Here is a 19,579-nt window from a genome sequence, read left to right on the forward strand (position 1 = left end):
GACTGACTGCCTCCTCCACCTCCCCCACCCTCCAAAGTCACGACTCCTCCTAGGGACCCTCTCCATACAGCCTTCTGTCTCCAGGATCTCTTCATTGACCCCATATTGGGCTGTTTTAGGCCTACGTACATGCATGCTGAGCCACTTCAGTCTTGTCTGACTCTCTGAGACACGATGGACTGTAGCCTGCCAGGCTCCTCTGTCCATGAGATTTTTCATGGCAGGAATACTGGAGTGGATTGCCATGCCCTCCTCCAGGGGATCATCCCAATCCAGGGATCAAGCCCATGTCACCTGCATCTCCTACACTGCAGGCTCATTCTTTACCACTTTTTAGGCCCAAAGGAAGGTTATACTACTGCTATTCGTAGCCCCCCAGGCTGCTCCATTGCAGGTGGATTTTCTACATCCTGTTCACATCGTTGTAGAGTCCCAGTATCAAACCTGCCTCTAGTTCCCCAGTGTGCAACACTCAAGTTTTGCATCTCTTTCCAGATAGGACTCCAACCAATATAAAGAAACTTTGATTCCACTGAAAGATAACCTGCATCATGATACTGAGGAACAGTATCATATAGAATTTTGCATCATCTTTTTTTTAAGATAAACACTCTTGTACAAGAATGTTGGTGGGGTTTTTGCAGTCCCCCATGCATCTGGTAGTCTTGTCACAACACTCTTCTTACTTCCAGTTGGCCGCAGATCTGCCATTGTTGGGGAAAATGCCATAAACCAGGGAGTTCCTACAAATGGCTGAGGGAAGATGTCATGGAAACAGCTACTCCAGGGGCTCAAAAATAGAATGCTGAATCCTTAAAGACACCAAGATGATGAGCAGGCTAGGGCTGTCCTGTGGTGGAGCTTGGATTTGGAAAGAGCTTGTGATAAACTGGGGACTACAGATCCCTAAACACCTTCATAGGAGGGAGTCACCCATGTTTCTCCTGTTGACCATCCATTCTTCTTGGACCTTCACTTGGCCTAGTTGCAAACAACCCAGCCTGAGATGAGCAAGAGCTAGCTTCTGATCTCACTCTGAACCCCCTTGCAGTGGGGCCTTCTCTGCAGAGTCCAGGTGGTTCAGAAAGCCCAGGCAGAACAGGGCAGGCAGCGGAGGAGACAGCCTGGGACCACTCACTACCTCCTATCAGGGAGCGGGAGGTACAGACGAGCTCCCAAATCCATGAGCTCACATTCACTGGACCTATTTTTAGGATGACAAATATACCCACTCAGGACTTCAGAAGAGTGACTCACTACGGCCCAGAATGGCCTCCCAAGCGAAGGCTGGCTTTCCTTCCTGCCACAGCTCCAACCCTGCCCATTTTCTCCCCCGGGAATGTCCTTCCAAGTTACTGTCTGAGGTGCCTGATTAGGGACTACGAACTTCCAGAGACAGCATTTGGGAGGGAAACCACTGTAGCCAGACCTTGCCTCCAAATAGCCACTCACATAACCCCTGAAGTCTTTCATGTTCTGAGTCACAGCTTCAGAAAAGAGGCCATTTGGGACTTTCCTGGTGGTCCAGTGGTTAAGAATCTGATTTGCAATGCAGGGAACAAGAGTTTGATCCCTAGTCAGGGAACTAAGATCCCACACGCCACAAACCAAGTAAGCTTGTGAGTGGCAACTGCTGAAGCTGGTACTCAAGAGTCTGAGAGCCACAACTGCTGAGCCCATGCCAGCAAGGAGCTTGCATGCCACAGCTAGAAAGTCTATGCACTGCAACAAAAGATTCTACATGCCAGACTAAGACCTGACACAGCCAAATAAATAGCTATTAAAAAAAGAAGAAGAAAGGGGAAAGGCCATTTGCTCCAGGATAAAGCCTAAACTTCCACCTGCTCAGGGATTTTTGACCCACCAGCTCTGTCAACTAGGCCAGAGTGGAGGTTAGACCCCAGACAGAAGTCATCTGAAGGAAAGAGCTTCATTTTGACTAATGGGTATCCCTGAAGCTTTCCATATTTGGCTGCACATGCTGCATTGCACAGTTGCAGGGAGCATCACCCACTGCCTGGTCATCTTGACCCGTCATCATTCTTGTAACTGCCCTCTGATAGATGGCAGTAAATAACAAAGCAAGGGGCATCTGTCTCCTCTTCACTCATTTCAGAGGGACTTAGGCCAGTTCCTGGTCAATCCTAAAGGAAATCAATCCTGAATACTCACTGGAAGGACTGATGCTGAAGCTGAAGCTCCAATACTTTGGCCACCTGATGCCAAGAGCCAACTCACTGGAAAAGACCCTGATGCTAGGAAAGATTGAAGGCAGGAGAAGGGGACAACAGAGGATGAGATGGTTGGATGGTGTCACCAACTCAATGGACTTGAGTTTGAGCAAGCCCCAGGAGATGGTAAAGGATAGGGAAGCCTGGTGTGCTATAGTCTATGGGGTTGCAAAGAGTTGGACATGACTTGGCGACTGAACAGCAACAAGGCCAGTTCCTGAGTTTCCAGATCACAAAGGCCATTAGAGGACAGTGGTGGTCCATTCTTGGAAAGAATGGAACTCATTCCCTGGGGCATTTATGCCACCCTCTGTTGCCTCCCTCTCCCCATCTATCCCCACAAAGCCATATAGGCACGGTCTCAGGATACTTCTCCATAAATTCTCTTTTTGTTGGAGGCCCAGCAGATAATAATTTAAAGAACTAGTCACTGCTTGCAATTAAGCACAGAGGAAATAGATCAGGCCCATAATTTATGTCTGTGCAAGGTTGGACTGGATTCGTAATTAATGTTTGCTCCTTTTAATGAAATAATCCAAAGGTCTGCACTTCTGTCATTCATGAAGGTAATTTTTCAATTGATTAGTAAAATAATACTTGAAAAGTAAATGCACCTGCTTCTTCCCCGAAATGTCTCAGTCAACCGGACACTGGTTGAGACGCTAAAAAAATACCACTCCAGCCCAGTGGACACCGGGCTCCACACCATCAGCATGCAGAGCACCCGAGAAGGAGGCAAGGTGAAAAGTAATTAGAGCAGCCTCGGTGACCAGAATCCCTGTGTGGCCCTGGGTTGCAGAGCAGATTGGCCTTCCTGCCCGGCTCCTGCCTGCTATGAGGGGTTGGGCAGGACTAGGAAGGCGCAGAGGGGGCCCAAGCATTCTGGTTTTCCCAGTGGGGTCCCAAACCCAGGGTCACAGAGCACCAAGCTGCCCTGGGATGACCTTGGGGAAGATGCTTCAGAGGTCAAGCAGGTGCCAGGACCCAGCTGGAGGGCACTGTGGCCAGGGCAGGTGCAGGCTGGCCAGGGTACCTGGCAGAGAGCCAAACACAGAATAAATATTTTTGCTAAGATCTCTATCAGCCCAGAGTTAAAGGCCACTGAAAAATGAGATCCAACACTTGTTAGTAGTCAGGAGATACAAGATTTGATGGGCAGTGGGGATGGGGGTGGGGAGGAGGGCTTCACTTAAAAACTGAAACTAAAAGTTATGAATACAATTTCACTTTATGTTCCAGATGGTAAAGTTTAGGCCATAAAGTAATACAGCATCAACTCCTAGAATAACTCCATTATTGATTTGGGAGGGGGGTAGTTTTTATCCAAAATTGTTTAGTAGCTTGATGTAACATCCTTCCCCTCACAATAGATTTTCACAGTCCAGACATAACAAAGATGATCTGGGCAAAACTATTCAAAGACTGGAGCTGATTTTTCCCAAGTTGGTTCTTCATCTTTGACATTTGAAGGACTCAGCTATCAATTATTGAACAAGTACTGAAGTCCTCAGCCTGTCTGTGGTCATCCCTGCCAGTTGTTTTCTCCTCCTGGGTCATCATGTGCCAGTAGCTTGGCGGGGAGTCCAGCAGCTCTCCAATATCACTTCTGCAGATTTTAAGAAATCCAGCATCTTTGGAAGATGATTTATTTCTATCTGCAATCAACTAACATTTTAATGACCACCTCAGGTGTCACTGGTGAGGAGAGAAGGTGGCTGTTCCGGGAGCACTAACTTTACAAGGGGTTAGATCCTCAGGGAACACCTCCGTGGGTTCTAGGCATGCAGCCTTATCTCTGCAACCTCCTACTAGTGGGGCCTGGGAGGGCAAACAGTCAAATCACTGGACGCTCGTGGATCCCTCTCCTAACACTTGCTGGACAAAGTTGCTTGGATGGTGCCTGAAAGAAAAGTTTATCAGGGACTTTCCCAGCAGCCCAGTGGTTAAGAGTCTGTCTTGTAATGCAGGGGACGTGGGTTCAATCCCTGGTCGGGGAGCTTAGATCCCACATGCCACAGAGCAACTAGGCACGTGCACCACAACTACCGAGCCCTTGTGCCTGAGCCTGGGCGCCACAACTAGAGAGCCTGCAGGCCCAGCATAAGACCCCGCATGACACAGTGAAGACCCCATGCACTGCAGCTAAGACCCAATGCAGCCAAACAAGTTCAACGTTTAAAAAAAGAAGAGTGTATCAGTTAGGATCTTAGCTGCAATAAACAGAAATGGACTGGCTGATTTAAGCAGAAAGAGAAAGCAGGAAAGTGAATCCCTGGGAGAGCCCTGAGGGTTTCCTAAAAGCACCAGGGCCATTGCTTTCTCTAAATGAAAAATGGGCCAAGAGGGCAGCATGTGGCAAGGAAAATGTGAGATGGGATTTTTGTTTGTTGACTGAATAAGCTCACGGATGCCGATGTGCTGATATCACATGTACAGGCTCTGCAGAAGCTGGTCATCTAAAGCCCAGCATCTAGGACATGCCCTATTCTCCAAAGTTCAGAATGGGGCAACTAGTCACAGGTGACTGTTTGAATTTAAATATAAATTAAAGTTAATACAATTAAAATTCCAGGTCCTCAGTTACACTAGCCTCCTTTCACATGCCATAAAGTCACTTGTGGCTAGTGGCTACTGGGTTGGACAGCCCAATATATATGGGAGCCATCCATCGACATGTAAAGTTCTCCAGCACAGCGAAAGTCACTCAGTCATGTCCGACTCTTTGTGACTCCGTGGACTGTAGCCCACTAGGCTCCTACCAGGCAAGAACACTGGCGTGGGCTGCCATTCCTGTCTCCAGGGGATCTTCCTGACCCAGGGATTGAACCCAGGTCTCCCACATTGCAGGCAGATTCTCCTGCACAGCCCGGCTCTAAATTCCCACCCCAGTCCTGACACAGTGTCCCTTTCAACCAAGCAAGCAGCCTGTTGCAGCTTCTGAGCTACCAGGACACAATGACCCAGGGCTGGGCCCTCCTTCTCTGCTTCAGCCGGGCCTTCCACCTCCCTTCCCGGAGGAGACTAATCTGTATTTGCAGCTCCTATTCTTCCCACGAACAATGAGGCAGCTCCCCGGGAAATGGCTGGATCCCTTTCTCCAGCATCTCCTTTACGACTCCCTTAATAGGTGGAAATGCTTGATTATTATTTCAAATGAATATAATTACAAAATCCTCTACTTAGAGTAATCTTCCTCCTTTGTGGGAGCAGACGTCTCTTTTCTCTCGTTTTCTCCTTTTTGAGAGGCACTTTGCTGCTATGAAAAGTGAAATTCAATGGTTCCGGCAGGACGGTCTCTCCTCACACTACGAGGGGCAGAGTAACCCTGGGTCTTGCCGGCAGCCCGCAACTGCATTTCCATGCTCATTCTCTGGGTGGACGTGAAGCTGCAAGAAAACACAAACTTGGAGGAAGAGCCACTGGCCCCTTAGCTCCTTGAAGCATTCTCACCCTTTTCCCAGCCCCAGACTGCCCTTCCCCATCTGGGCAAAGATGCCAGGTGTCTGCCCCCGCTAAACTCATTTGGCATTCCCTGCTCTTTCCTCTGCACCTCGGACTCAGGGAGCTGCTCTGGTGACTTCACAAGGGTCCCCTTCTGTCCAATGTAAAGCCTGTGTTCCCCATGAATTTGCATTCCTGGAAATATCTTCCATTATCGTAGAGACATCAAAGGCTCTGACTTGAGTTCAAACCCCAACTCTCCCACCCACTGACTATGTGATCTTTGATGAATGAATCACTTTCTCTGAGCCTTCACTGCTCCACCTGTAAAAAAGAAACACTAACCACTGTGTACAGCAAAGCTTCCACATTCTCACAATGGGACTCTGCCCTGGCCCTGAGTGATTGGTCCAGAAATGAGCACATGACTCCTTCCCGGGGGTCTTTGGATGTAAAATGAGAGAGCCTCGTGCAGCTGGGAGGTGTCCAGTAGTCTGCAGCCATGTTTTCCCTGCTTAGAGGAAGCTGGCCAAGGAGGAATGAGCAAGAAAGAAGCCAGGAACACAGGGAAGCCTGTCCTCAGCCTGTGAGGACAGAGGCCCCACTGGTTTGTTCACCCCTATCTACCCAGGTCCTGGAAGGATGCCCAGCACGTAATGGGCACCCACCCACTGATGGCTGCAATGCTGAAATAATGGGAGACAGAGAGTGGGAGACTCTGGCCCCATTATCCAGAAGTCCAGATGCTTTTCAATTCTTCCGTGTACTTGACCGTCCAGCCCTTCTGAGACTCGGCCCCTCTAGGCTTCTGCTGGTTTGACCTTAGTTTCTGCCACTTGCAACTCCCAGAGTTCTGATACCACAGCCCTGCGGACACCCATCCCCTCCTCAGCTTGTGCCTGCAGATGTGCCCAGGGTGAAGGGAGCCTTATGAACATCTGGTCTACCCTCCACTTTCCCATTTTAAAGAAGCAATTCAGGACTTGCCGGAGCCTTGTTGCATACTGGCAACAGCCTAAGGAGAGAACACAGCTCCTGAGGCTGGTCCCTTTGTACATTTGAAACCCTTCCTCTTTCTCTGCTCAGTCCCAGAGGTGAAGGCTCTCTGAATAGTGATATTCTCTTCCCAGCCAGAGGATTCTCCCTCTGGAGAAGATACAGGCTCCGGGAAAATGCAAGAAGCTCTGCTCCCATGTCCAAGTGTATTCATTACTGAGCTAGAGGTGCCCCCACACTCCACCCACTGCACGGCCTCCTCCTGGTGCATTCTGTATGGTAAAGGAGATGCCTTCAAATTCAAGGACATAGAATGGAAATGAGGCATGTTCACAGAGCTGTGAGCAAAGAGGTGGCCCAGCTCTCCAAGGCCAGGTACCAACCACACACACACAGACACCACTTAACCTCATGTCTCCCTTCCAGACAGCTGAGTGGACCCCTGTTTCCTTTTGCCATCAGCACCTCCCCTCACTATGGAATCTTGTAGACATTTCCAATGTGACGGCAGGGCCTGATGGACATCTGCGGATGCTCTTGGTGTGGTTTTGGGCCTCAGGATCAATTTTGCTGTATGAGCAGTGCGACCTGGGGACAGATGTGAGCTCAGGTCCCAGTTCTGGAGTTCTGTGCCATCATCATTGGCTGTCCAGTTGCTGGTCCTAAGTACAATACTAACTGGGTCAGTCCCTGCGGGCATAGTTCTGGAGGGAGACAAACGGAGGGGACAGTGCCCCCTAGGTGAGCCCAGGCATCTGGCAGGTATGCTGGTAATGAAGTATCTCCTTCAGGTCAACATCAGCATGACCTGAGGATCAAGGAGGGCTTCCTGGAGGAAGTCATGTATCCAGTCAAGAATGAGGAAGGTTTGGATAGTTATGGATGAGGTGGAGGATGGGGTTTCCCAGCCAAAAGGAGCACTGGAGGCAAAGTAAAGGGACCCATCCTGCTTATTGAGACGACAAATCCAGGAACAAAAAGTAAGTCTTACGACCACAGTGTTTCTTGCTAGTAAACTGAGGTCAGCTACTCAGTATTATCATTCATGACTTCATTCATTCACTCACTCAGCACCTATTAATTGAGCCTGGTGAAACTGAACTTAATTGGAATAGAAATTGGAAACCAGATTCAGAACCTTTTTGTTCTTGATATAAGGATACAGAGGTAAATAAATCAGACAGTTCCTGACCTGGAAAAGAGAAGGAAGTGGAGGAAAAACAATCAAACGAATAAACACACCATTCCAAGCAGGAATTCCTGCTGGAATGTGCCAGGTGGATGAGGGGGCCCAGGTGGCCAGAGAAGGCCTCTCAGAGGTGGGAGCCTTGGAACCAAGACCTGAAATTGGAGAAGCAACCAGCCACCCCAGAGGGAGTCGGGAAGAGAATATTCCAGGCAGAAGAGAGAGCAAGTGCAAGTGCTGAAAAGGAAGCTGAGCACCAGACAGAAGGTCCACGTGGTCGAGGGCAGGGGCTCAGGCAGTGTGGTGGGCGGGGGAGGGAGAGGCCAGCGGGGCCGGTCATAGGTCACAGGTCATGGGGCCTCGGAGGCCAGACCATGGAGCTGTGGATTTCATCCGATGCCTCTGCCCTGACGACGAATCACACTGTTATGAAAGTTATGTAAGCACACGCTTCCCCTAGAAGAAGGATCTGAAACAAATGGGGGTCGCCGCCTGGTTTTGTCCTGCCTGCAGGCCAAGGATAGCTTTTCCATTTTTAATGGTTCTTGTACAAGTGCCCACGTAGCCCTGCAGTGCCTTGATTTTGCCTCTTGACTTGCAAAACCCAAAATATTTGCTATGCGGTTATTTGCAGAAGAATGTAGTTGATCCTTTGCCTAGAAGGATGCCAGATAAGCAATCCCTCTCTAGGAATATGTTTATCATCACCGGTGGGTGGCTGGCCGAGGGTGGGGGATGTTCTTCTTTGGGGGGAAGAACAATAAGATAACCGAGTAATATCTAAAGAAAAGACACTCTCCTCAACTTTCCAACATGGGTGTTCTGGGTACAGAGAAGACTGGAGGACTTCCCCCATCACCTCATGTCTCCCCACAACTTTTCTCCCTCCCAGCTCCTGGAAATCCAATTTCCTAGTTATGGCCGTGCTTATTAAAAGCATGATTGTGGAGGCTGTTTACCCCAAGATCTATTTTTGTCATAACTGTTTGTAATGGTTAAGCCTCAACAACTTAAACACTTCATACAAAATAATGTATCTTCAATAAACTGAAATATTAACCAATCATATGTAATGGTTCCTTTCTAACAAATGCCCAGTTCAGGGTCCTCGGGGCATCATAGAAATTGAAAACCGTATTGATGGACTGGCCAGCTTTCAAATTACACTGCGTGGGGATGAAAAAGCATAGGAAAAGTTCTCATTATAGCTCTCTGACATTAATTTGAGCATTTTTATATGTGTGTCCTATTAAACACTTTAAGTGCTTTTTGATAATTGTGCTTTGTAGTTTTTACAGCACTTCAGCCTATTCCCAGTTCAATTTCCTCTTTTATCCGATGTTTGAAATATTGATTTCTGACAGATAAAAGCAAACCTTATAATCTCAGCAGCGAGTAATAAGTGAGTGGGACGAGGCTTCAGAATGCATCGGGGAACGGTCATATTTGAAACAGTCTTTGTTTTATTACATTTCGTCAACAGAATTTACTTACTGCTCGCTGATATTTATGTAAAAAGCCCGGCCGCTGAGAGGGCCGTGATATTGCCAATTTCAGGTCTAGTTTTTGCATTTAGTAAGATAAAAGAAGCTTCTCCCTGGGAGCCCGATGATTGCAGTGGCTTAAACTGCTGTCAGCCGGCTGCAAGTAACTGTGATTTATCTTCTTCAGATTGTGCCGTGGCGTGGCGTGGCTGCAAACTTTTCTTTCAGTTTTGCATTAAGAAACTGACAGCCCATTGGAGTGCTTAAAGCCTCGCCTCGCAGGCTGGCCCCAGCCCCAGCGGAAACGCTGGCCCTGGGAGACGCCTGGAGTTCATAGTGGAAGCTGGAAGTGAGTCAGAGATCATGCTGTCTGCCTCTCCCGTGAAGCTCAAGGACCGCCATGGGCATCGAGATTAGTTTGGGGGCTGCACAAAACGTCCCCCTTTAATGATGCTGTCTCCCATTCAGTCAGCACAAGTATTTTTTACCGGGTCATGTCCGGTTGCTAGGGCTACAGAGATGAACAAGGAAAGTAACTGCCTTGCTCTTAAAACACTCGCATTCATTCCAGTAGTGATTCTGGAATCAACCGGGGGTGATTTTGCCCACCCCCTCACGTGGGATACTTCTGGTTGTCCCAACTGGGGAAAGAGGGTGTTATTGGTCTCTTGCACGTGGACGCCAGGGAGGCTGCTAAATGTCCCGTGTGCACAGGAATCTCCCACCACAAAGAAGAATCCGGCCCCAAATGTCAATAAAACTGATGCTGAGAAACCCTGTTCTAGTGGAAAAGACAATTAACCTCTAAATGGACAAGAAAATAGCAGGCAGTAATACCGGCAATAGGAAAATAGAACAGGGCAGCGACAGAGAGACCAGATGACATTTAAACTGGGGGCCATGAGAAGATCTGCAGAAGGCGTGTCGCTGGCAGAGAAAACAGCTCCTGCAAAGGCCGCACAGCAGGAGAGAGCTCACAACCTGAGTTGCAGGAAGAAGCCAGGGAGGCTGGAGGCGGGACCTAGGAGCCTGGGAGGAACAGCAGCAGCATTATTGAAGCAGTGTTGAGAGAACTTTGAGGCTGAATGTTGTGTAAGAAGACAGTAGATTTAGAATGATGCCAAAATTCTGTCCAGCTATACGTTTATTTTAATCTGGATTAAAAATATTGCTTAGGGTGAAGATAAAGTATGCAAGGAAAAAAAAAAAAAAAATTAAGTAAATCATCACTAAAGTGACACAGCTATATTAACAGCTGTGAAGAAGAAACTGAAATGAGTTGAAACTGGGAGGGGGAAATAGAGACCAGGAGGGTCTTGTCCAAGGCCTCAGGGCATATGAGGAGCAGAACTGCACAAAATCATTTTCAGGAACGTCCCTGGTTTTCCAGTAGTCTCAGGGTTAAGAACACAGAATATGAAGTCAGGGCTTGTTTTTCCCAGAACCTTGGGAGTCGTTTATAACCAAGGAAAGACCGTTCAGGGACCCAGCCGAGCTCCAACTACCAAAGACTACCATGGATTGCAGCCTCTTTTGGACATCATGACCACCCACCCCTGCTGCCGGAAACCCTCCCATGTGCTAATACTTTCAATCAGTTAACAAATATTTATTGAGCACCAACCAGGTGCCAGACCCTGGAGACACAGCAGAGAACAAAGCAAACCAAACAGAGGGCTGCCCTTCCCCTCTGCTCCTGCTAGCAGTCCTCTGGGCTCTGGAAGACTGGCCGTGAAGCCCATAACTGGAGGTGAGATGGCAGTCAGGGGCAGCTAAGTTATCCTGCAGTGACAAACATACCTGGGACTCTCATTCACTCTACATGCCCATTGTAGGGCAGTAGAGGGTCTTGGGGGCCTATGGGGTAGCCAGTGTCTGGAGCAATACCAGTCATTTTGGTTGAGGAAGATAGAGAGTGGTGAAGCTTGTGCTTCTGCCCATATGGTATGTCTGCTCCCATTTTCTTGGCCAAAGGAAGTCACATGACCACATCTGAGTTCTGGAGGATGAAGAGAAGAAGCCAGATATCTGAGATCAACCCCAAGGAGCGGCACAGCGCTCCAGGGATGGAGGGGTAGGCTGGAGGAGCCCGGGTTCGGGAACACAGTGAGGGCACTAGCCCTTGAAATGACTCCTGAGACGTCTAATGGGTAGAGCTGCAGGGCCAGAGTCTCCAACCACAGGCCTGCAGGCGGCATTCAGTCCACAGCCATGTGATGTTTAAAAACCAGTAGCTGATATTTTTTAATGGGCAGATTTTGCATAAAAATCAGTTTCTCTTAAAAAAAAAAAAAAACTCAGAAGCACCAGCCCCATTGGGTTGGCATTCTCAGTGGTGACAGTCAGCTGTTCCTGGGAGCAGCTGGCCTCCAGACAGGGCCCTGTCTTTGTTCCCAGCACTTTAAGTCACCTTCCCAGCCCTTAGGTTTGGACTTTGCAAACCCTGGTCTAATCTGTCACGCAGATGAGACTTGCAGAGAGAAAATGACCAAATTCAGACCCGTTAGTGGCAGACTCGAATCGGAAGCCGTCTCAATCTCTGGCTTCAACAGGCTGCTGGGAGAGAAGGGGGTTTTGACAAAATGGGGGGGTGGGCATGGTGGGGAAGGACAGGGGTAGGAGAGAGCCAGGGCGGGCCGGGCCATGCACACAGTTCCAACAACGCTGCTGTCTGGGAATGTACACTTGTTCCCCGCCAGGCACCCAGCAGAGTTCTCAAAGCCCAGGCTTGGCCAGCATACCCAGCTCGCGGTCAGCCGGGCAGGGCCAGGCACTGCTCACTCCTCATAAGACAGCGGCCGCCTCCACTCCCAGACCTCTTCAGAGAATTGCCTGTAAGCTGGAACCAGACATGCTTAGAATTTCAAAGGGGATCGTTAGCATTTTCCATACTGGCCTGGTTATTTACAATTCATTAAGAGAATTAACTTTGAGACTGGGTTCCTCTGATAAACCACCAAAAAGGAAATGGAAGGCTAAGGGATAGAGTAGGGAGGGGATCGAGGCCAGGGGCTTGGGTGGGGGGTGGGGTGGGGGCAGTGGTTCTTGTAGAAATACAGATAGTCCTGCCTCCCCAACTTCCAGGTGACAGAGCAGGACACCAGCCCAGGGGAGACTTGGGAAGTCTCCAAGCTCCCATGAGTGGGGCCATGGGGACGGCTACATACCCAGGCACAGCAGCCAGTCCAGCATGGGCCCCCGTACTTGTCCCGGAGGGCCATCTTACTCCAAAGTTCTTCAAGCTTGTATAAACAGAAACTGCTGGAACAGTGGAGGCCCTAACACACTATGTACCAAAGACAGTGGGCTTCCCAAGGCACTCAGCAGTAAGGAATCCGCCTGCCAGTGCAGGAGATTCAGGTTCGATCCCTGGGTTGGGAAGATCCCCTGGAGGAGGGCATGGCAACCCATTCCAGTACTCTGGCCTGGAGAATCCCCTGGACAGAGGAGCCCAGCGGGCTACAGTCCATGGAGCTGCAAAGAGTCGGACACGACTGAACAACTGAGACACCAATGCCAGTACAATTCCACCTTGGAAAGGGGACAACTGGATGGAAAGGATGAAGATATCAGTCCCTCGGCCCTAAGGAGCACCACCTGTCGGGACTCAGAGAAACAAAGATCCAGTCTAACTGAAGGAAGGACCTTCTCGGCCTCCTGGGGCCCTGCCAAATGCCTGCCATTAGCACCTCTTCCAAATAGGCTTTTGAAAAGTTTGCTAATGCTTGACTTCAAAGCTCAGCAGTTTCCTGAGACCTCATCCCCTCTACCTGAGGGCTAGTGGCCTCCTCCTTCCTGAGGACCTCAGGGGTATTAGATTTAACTATTTAACTATGTATAAAAGAAGGTTTATAGCATTGATAAATTGAGGATCTGGTGAGAGCTTGCCGCCTTCCTTCCAACTGTGTGGTTCCTATGGACAATAAAGTCCTATTTGTAAATTCTGAATGTAGGGTCTAATATTCTTCTACTTTTACGGTTACGGAGTCTTCTCTAGTTCCTCATATTTAATGCAAGGGACACAGATTTCTTTCTAAAGGTAGTTGTAGGAAACCTGCTTTTAAAAATAAACATACAAAACAGGAAATTTTAAAAAATTAAAAGCCAACTTAAAGAATAATGTTAAGTGAGGAAATTCTTTGGCAGTCCAATGGTTAGGACTACACAGTTTCACTGCTGAGGGCTGAAGTTCAATCCCTGATCATGGAACAAAAGTGTCACAGGCCGTGCAGTATGGTCCCCCCGAGAAAGAATAATGCTAAGTGAATAGCAGTACAGGGGTCTGCAGATGTGACCAAAAGTGTAGTGATGGCACATGAGTGCCCTAAACCAGACAGTGACTCTCGAGTGCAGGATTCCCAAGAGTCCTGGCAGAAGAGCCCGTGAGTGACTTCACAACCGGTATGATGCCTTACTCCTGGTTCCTCAGTATGTGGTACATAGGTATTTCAAATTGCACCATCAAAGCAATGAATGGGTAAAGAATCTACAGACACTAAGGCAGAAATCTGAGTAATGCCTGGGGTCAGGGAAAAGGGTTTGAACCATAATGAGAGTGCCAAGTTCTTGACACACGCATATCACATCAGGATTTCAAGACCACGGTGGGCATTCCTCAACCACACATTTCACTTCCCCTGAAGCAGAATGCAGCCTCAGAATGCTTCTCAACGCTGCACTCCAGGCCCCTAATCAGAAGTAATGGGGACAGAGTACCTTGGAAATATACATTACCATATGTAAAAACAGATAGCCAGTGGGAATTTGCTGTATCAAGCAGGTAACTCAAACCAAGGCTCTGTAACAACCTAGAGGGGTGGGATGGGGAGGGAGATGGGAGGGAGCTTCAAAAGGGAGGGGATATATGTATATCCAGCACGGATTCGCACTGATGTTTGGCAGAAACCAACACAATACTGTAAGGCAATTATCCTTCAATCAAAAATGAATAAATTTTAAAAAGAATAAATCACAAAATGAACTCTGTCCTTCTTGGACCATATGACCCTTTTTTGGTTGAGGGGAGGTGACATAGAAAAGTATAGATTTGTTGCTTTGCCAGGCAAAGGAAGACACACTGGGCTTCTGCCTCAAAAAAGTATGTGTCCCCCATCCCAAGAGGATTGGATAAAGGGTTTTATAACAATGAGTCCACGTGGGGTCTCTGAAGAGATTAGTGTGTGTGTAGGGCTCCAGTCCAAGGGGTCGCTAAGAGTCGGGCACGACTGAGTGACTTCACTTTCACTTTTCACTTTCCTGCATTGGAGAAGGAAATGGCAACCCACTCCAGTGTTCTTGCCTGGAGAATCCCAGGGACAGAGGAGCCTAGTGGGCTGCCATCTATGGGGTTGCACAGTGTCAGACACAACTGAAGTGACTTAGCAGCATCAGCAGCAGGGCTTACACTCCTGAATGACCATTTGAGCTTCATTCCAGTCCCTAAAATTGCAAGTGGGTGTGAGACACTTGAACAGCTAAGCTTATAATGTTATTCCTCAAACCACCAAGCGGTCCAAACAGCTGCCTCTGAGTTGAGGCCAAAAGTCTCGAGAGGTGTTCTGTTTTCTTGTGGAGCCAGACATTCCCACAAGCCTCAGAGTCCCTGTTTGGTGTAAGGGGTACAACGGGTGATCTGGAGGCCTCTTGGCTATGATGTTGCCAGGAGGCAGTGACAAAAGTGTGATTCACAGTCTCCAGGCCTTCCACACACCTGGCACCTGCCAGGCCTCAGGGGACAGACTCTGGAGAGAGGGCAGTGACTGCAGTGGGAGCTGCCCGATTTGACCAAGTGAAGGACAGGGAAGCCTGGTGTGCTGCAGTCCATGGGGTTGCAAAGAGTCGGATACGACTGAGCAACTGCACAGCAGCAACAAATTCCCCAAGCCCTGCACACTTCCACCCACCACAGGATTCCCTTCCACAGCATCTCTGACTGGTAGCTTGAAGATCCTGCTCATATCCCTCCAGGGCTGGGGAGGTCACTGCTTGCCATCCACCACAGTTCTGGAGGGTCTTTATTTTTATACAATCATGAAGAATAACGTCCATGAGGAATCTTTAACAACCTGGGAAAAAGCCTTGCAATGAAACATTAAATGGGGAAAAAGCAAGATATCAAAATATGTCACTATGGTTTTTTTTTCCCCCAGTTTTGTTGAGGTGTAACTGGCAAATTCAATCGTATATATTTAAGGTGTACATGACGATTTGATAAATACATATATACATTATGAAATCATTACCACAATCAAGTTAATTATGTATGTCATTGTGTTTATACGTAAGTTTAAAATGCATTAAAAGGGAAGAAGGAGGTGGGTGGCATTCAATTTAAAATATTATCCACAGTTGAACTTCAGTGATAAGGTAAGAGGTGAATATTTTTGTTTTTCCTTTTCCAAAGTTTTCTGTAATGTCACATCATTTTCATGATGTGTGTAGTGGGTTCCTGTGGTTTATGGCCAACTTATCAGCCTCATCTTTTGGTAAAGATATGTCGGTTTTCCTTTCAAAACCATCCCTTCTCACTACAATCTGCAAAATCGAGTGGGACTAAGCCCACACCCACTCGTTCCAGGGAAGGGCACATACCCCAAGCATTCCCTTCCCCCTGGCTCCAGTGATTGGTTATGGGTAGATTCACTTCTGGAACATCTGGAGCAATTAGAGAAGAGATGAAAGTTGTGAGGATAAGTGTGCAGAGCTACCGGCAACCATTTTACCACTTCAAAGAGAGAAACTGTCTGAAACCGAAGCTGGACAAAAGGGAAACGGAGGAAAGATGGAGGTGCTGAGAGAGAGAGCGTACCAGCTCCCGTGAGCACCTGTATCCAGCCATTCCTGAAGTCCACATCCCCCTGTAGTTAGAAAAACAATAAGCTCTTTTTATGCTTAAGTCAACCTGAGTTGCAAAACTGTCACTTGCAACTCTGAGTGTCCCGACTAACTCAGAGGGAAAAAATTAAAAAACAAAGCACCAAGCCTGTATACCCACCCTTTTGGTCTTAGTTTTGAGTGGGGGGAAGAAAGGGCCCTTTTCTCCTTTTAGTCATTTGACGGTAACTTCTCAGCTTTCTGCCCGCCTTCCCCTACCACTGTTCAACACACAGGCACAGCAAGGTGAAGGTAAGGCCTGGCACTGTGGTTGGCATCCCTTCTGATGTGGTACCATCCCAGCTAAATCAGTTATTAATACGTAGCCTCTCACCCTTGAAAACACTCCCTTATTATTTTATTTTTGGTTCCCCTTGAAGCAGACCCTGAGATAAAGATTAGGGCACAGATCATTTATTTGTACATGATCCTAAGAAGGGTTTCCCAGGTGGCTCAGTGGTAAAGAATCTGCCTGTCTCTGTGGGAGACATGAGTTTGATCCCTGGGTCAGGAAGATTCCCTGGAGAAGGAAATGGCAACCCACTCCAGTATTTTTGCCTGGGAAATTCCATGGACAGAGGAGTCTGGTGGGGTATAGTCCAGGGGGTCGCAAAAGAGTCGGACACAGCTTAGTGACTGAGCGTGAGCACAATCTTGAGAAGCAGCCATGGAGAATAGGGAAGGCAGTTCACCGTGCATTAATGAGGCAACAGGAACTCAAGCCTGGGGTCCTCCAGGAGACTGCAGAGAACACACCTCAGAGTTGTGCACTGAGATGGGAGGGAGCTGAGAGCACAAACACTGACTCCCATGTGTCTGGTAAAATGCTGCTCTGGGGGCAGTAACTCTCCAGCACTTCTGGTCTGCCCTGGGCTCAGCTGAGAAAGGTTGCCAGGGAGGCAGAGAGATGCTTCAGCAGGAAGTTAGAGCGTGCACTGAGCAATTCATTGAAAGGACTGATGCTGAAGCTGAAGCTCCGAGAGTTTGGTCACCTGATGCAAAGAGATGACTCATTGGTAAAGACCCTGACGTTGGGAAAGATTGAGGGTAAGAGGAGAAGGAGCCAACAGTGAATGAGATGGTTGGATGGCATCACTGACTCATCATGGACATGAATCTGAGCAAATTCCAGGAGTTGGTGAAGGATGGGGAAGCCTGGTGTGCTGCAGTCCATGGGGTTGCAAAGAGTCACACACGACTGAGCGACTGAACAACAACTGAACAAATCACTGTGGGTAAGCAGATGCCAACAGAGTCTGCCTCAGCAGAGAAAAATCAGTGCTCGGGATGGGACAATTATCTACCAGGTGGTTGGGGATCTCCAATCATAGAGGTTTATTGGCAGGTCACGCTGGCTGTGTTTTCTCTGGATGGTTTGTTTGGGTGAGCTTCTATGACTTTCCAGTTCCTAGATTGCTCACTTACAGAGTGACTGAAGCATTTTCCTAGCGAAAAAAAAAAAAAAAAAAAAAGGGAATGTGGAGAAACTTCAACATTCTAAGAAAATTCGACTCATTGCCTGCTTTGTGTTAATCTAGCCATTTTCAAGTTCCCCCTTTGCAATTACTGCAATCAAGTTATTATCAATCATACTATCAATTGCTTGCCCCACTCTAGGATGTAGGTTAAATATTCTTGTGTCGGTGGGATGCTGCATCCTAGATTTTCATTGAAATCTAATGACTTTCATCTTCAAAGAAACCATTTGGAGCTAACGCTTCGTCCCCACCCCTGCTGGTTTAATCACAGCGCTTCATACATCTCACATTCTGAAGATAAACACCCCGTTCAGTGTTTATCCCAGTGAGATGCTTTTCAAGGGGGAATGTGATGATAGTGCCCACTGCAGCGAGACGATGGCTCATCACCCTGACCTTAAGAACTTGTATCTAAGCTTTGGGTGAAATGCAGCTAGGATACTTCTGTGTCTGCCTGTACTGGGACTGGGCATCTGCTCCAAACACCCTCAGTGAGAGTCTCCAATGACCAGCATTGGAATAACCCCAGGTCATAAGCAGGCACTTCTGAAAAAATGGAATATTTAGTATTCAACAAAGCATTTTTATAGGTTTAATGCTGCTTCAATTTTCCCATCACCTATTAAGCATTCATTTAACAAGTATCTATAGAATATCTGTCACATGCCAGGCACTGGGGCATCACAGTGAATTCTACAAAGATCTTTCAAAGCACGTCACCTGCAGGCATTTCACAGTCCAGAGAGAGAGGCAGCCCATGAACAAGCACCTTCCAATATAAAGCATCACACATTCAGATCAGTCCCATGAAAGAGCAAAATGAGAAGCCCAGAATGCAGAAATATAGAAGAGACCATGTTTAAGGCAGGATGGCCAGAAAAGGCATGTCGACTGGGTCTGCCAAGAAGCGGACAAGAGTGGGGATTTACTGGGCATAGTGCTGGAGCAGGAGGAAGTGGGGAACCTTTTGTGATGCGGGTCTGACACCCATGAAAGGAGAGTGGGAAGGAGGGCTTGTGTAAGAAGAGTCACAGCCTGCAGTGGAGTTCTGAGAAACTTCTAGAAAGTCTCAGTCAGGTCCAAGGGTAGGAGTTGCACAAAGCAGCATGTACATGGGGTAGAAATGGTCCAGCTCTAGAACCCAAGACACACTCCATCACAGCAAGTCTGAGTTAGCCTGGGCTCAACATGAGAGCCATAGTGGATCTTACCAAGTGACAGCTAGAGGGCCCCTCATGGAGAGAGCTGAACAAGGCACCTCCACGGCCAGCACTGCCCCCACTGGTGATCCATTTCTCCATGCATGTTCAGAGAGCAGCTCCCCCAGAGGTGCCATGGACCTCTGTTCCCGAGGGGACGCTTAGAAGGGGGAAGAAAGTAGGATGAACTACAGCAGCAGTCTCCAGTATTTTGGGGACCAGGGACTGGTTTCATGGAAGACAATTTTTCCATGGACTGAGGGGATGGGGGATGTTTCAGAATGAATCAAGAGCATCACATTTACTGTGTACTTTATTTCTATTATTATAATATCAGCTCCACCTCAGATCATCAGGCATTAGATCCCAGAGGTTGTGGACCCTTGAACTACAGTCCTGACCACTGGGGTTGGTCTCAAGTCTGTAAGTGGCACTGACTCTCTCACTCCTTCACCATGCTGGCATGTGTGTGCTAAGTGGCTTCAGTCATGTCCAACCCTATGGACTGTAGCCCACCAGGCTCATCTGTCTATGGGAGCCTCCAAGCAAGAATACTGGAGTGGGTTGCCATGCCCTCCTCCAGGGGATCTTCTTCACCCAGAGATCAAACCCAAGTCTCTTATGGTCTCCTGCATTAGTAGGCAGGTTCTTTACCACCTCCTCCACCATCCTTTCCAAATTCCCTCCATCC

This window comes from Bos mutus, chromosome 18 (genome assembly GCF_027580195.1).
Source record: "Bos mutus isolate GX-2022 chromosome 18, NWIPB_WYAK_1.1, whole genome shotgun sequence".
NCBI lineage: Eukaryota > Metazoa > Chordata > Mammalia > Artiodactyla > Bovidae > Bos > Bos mutus.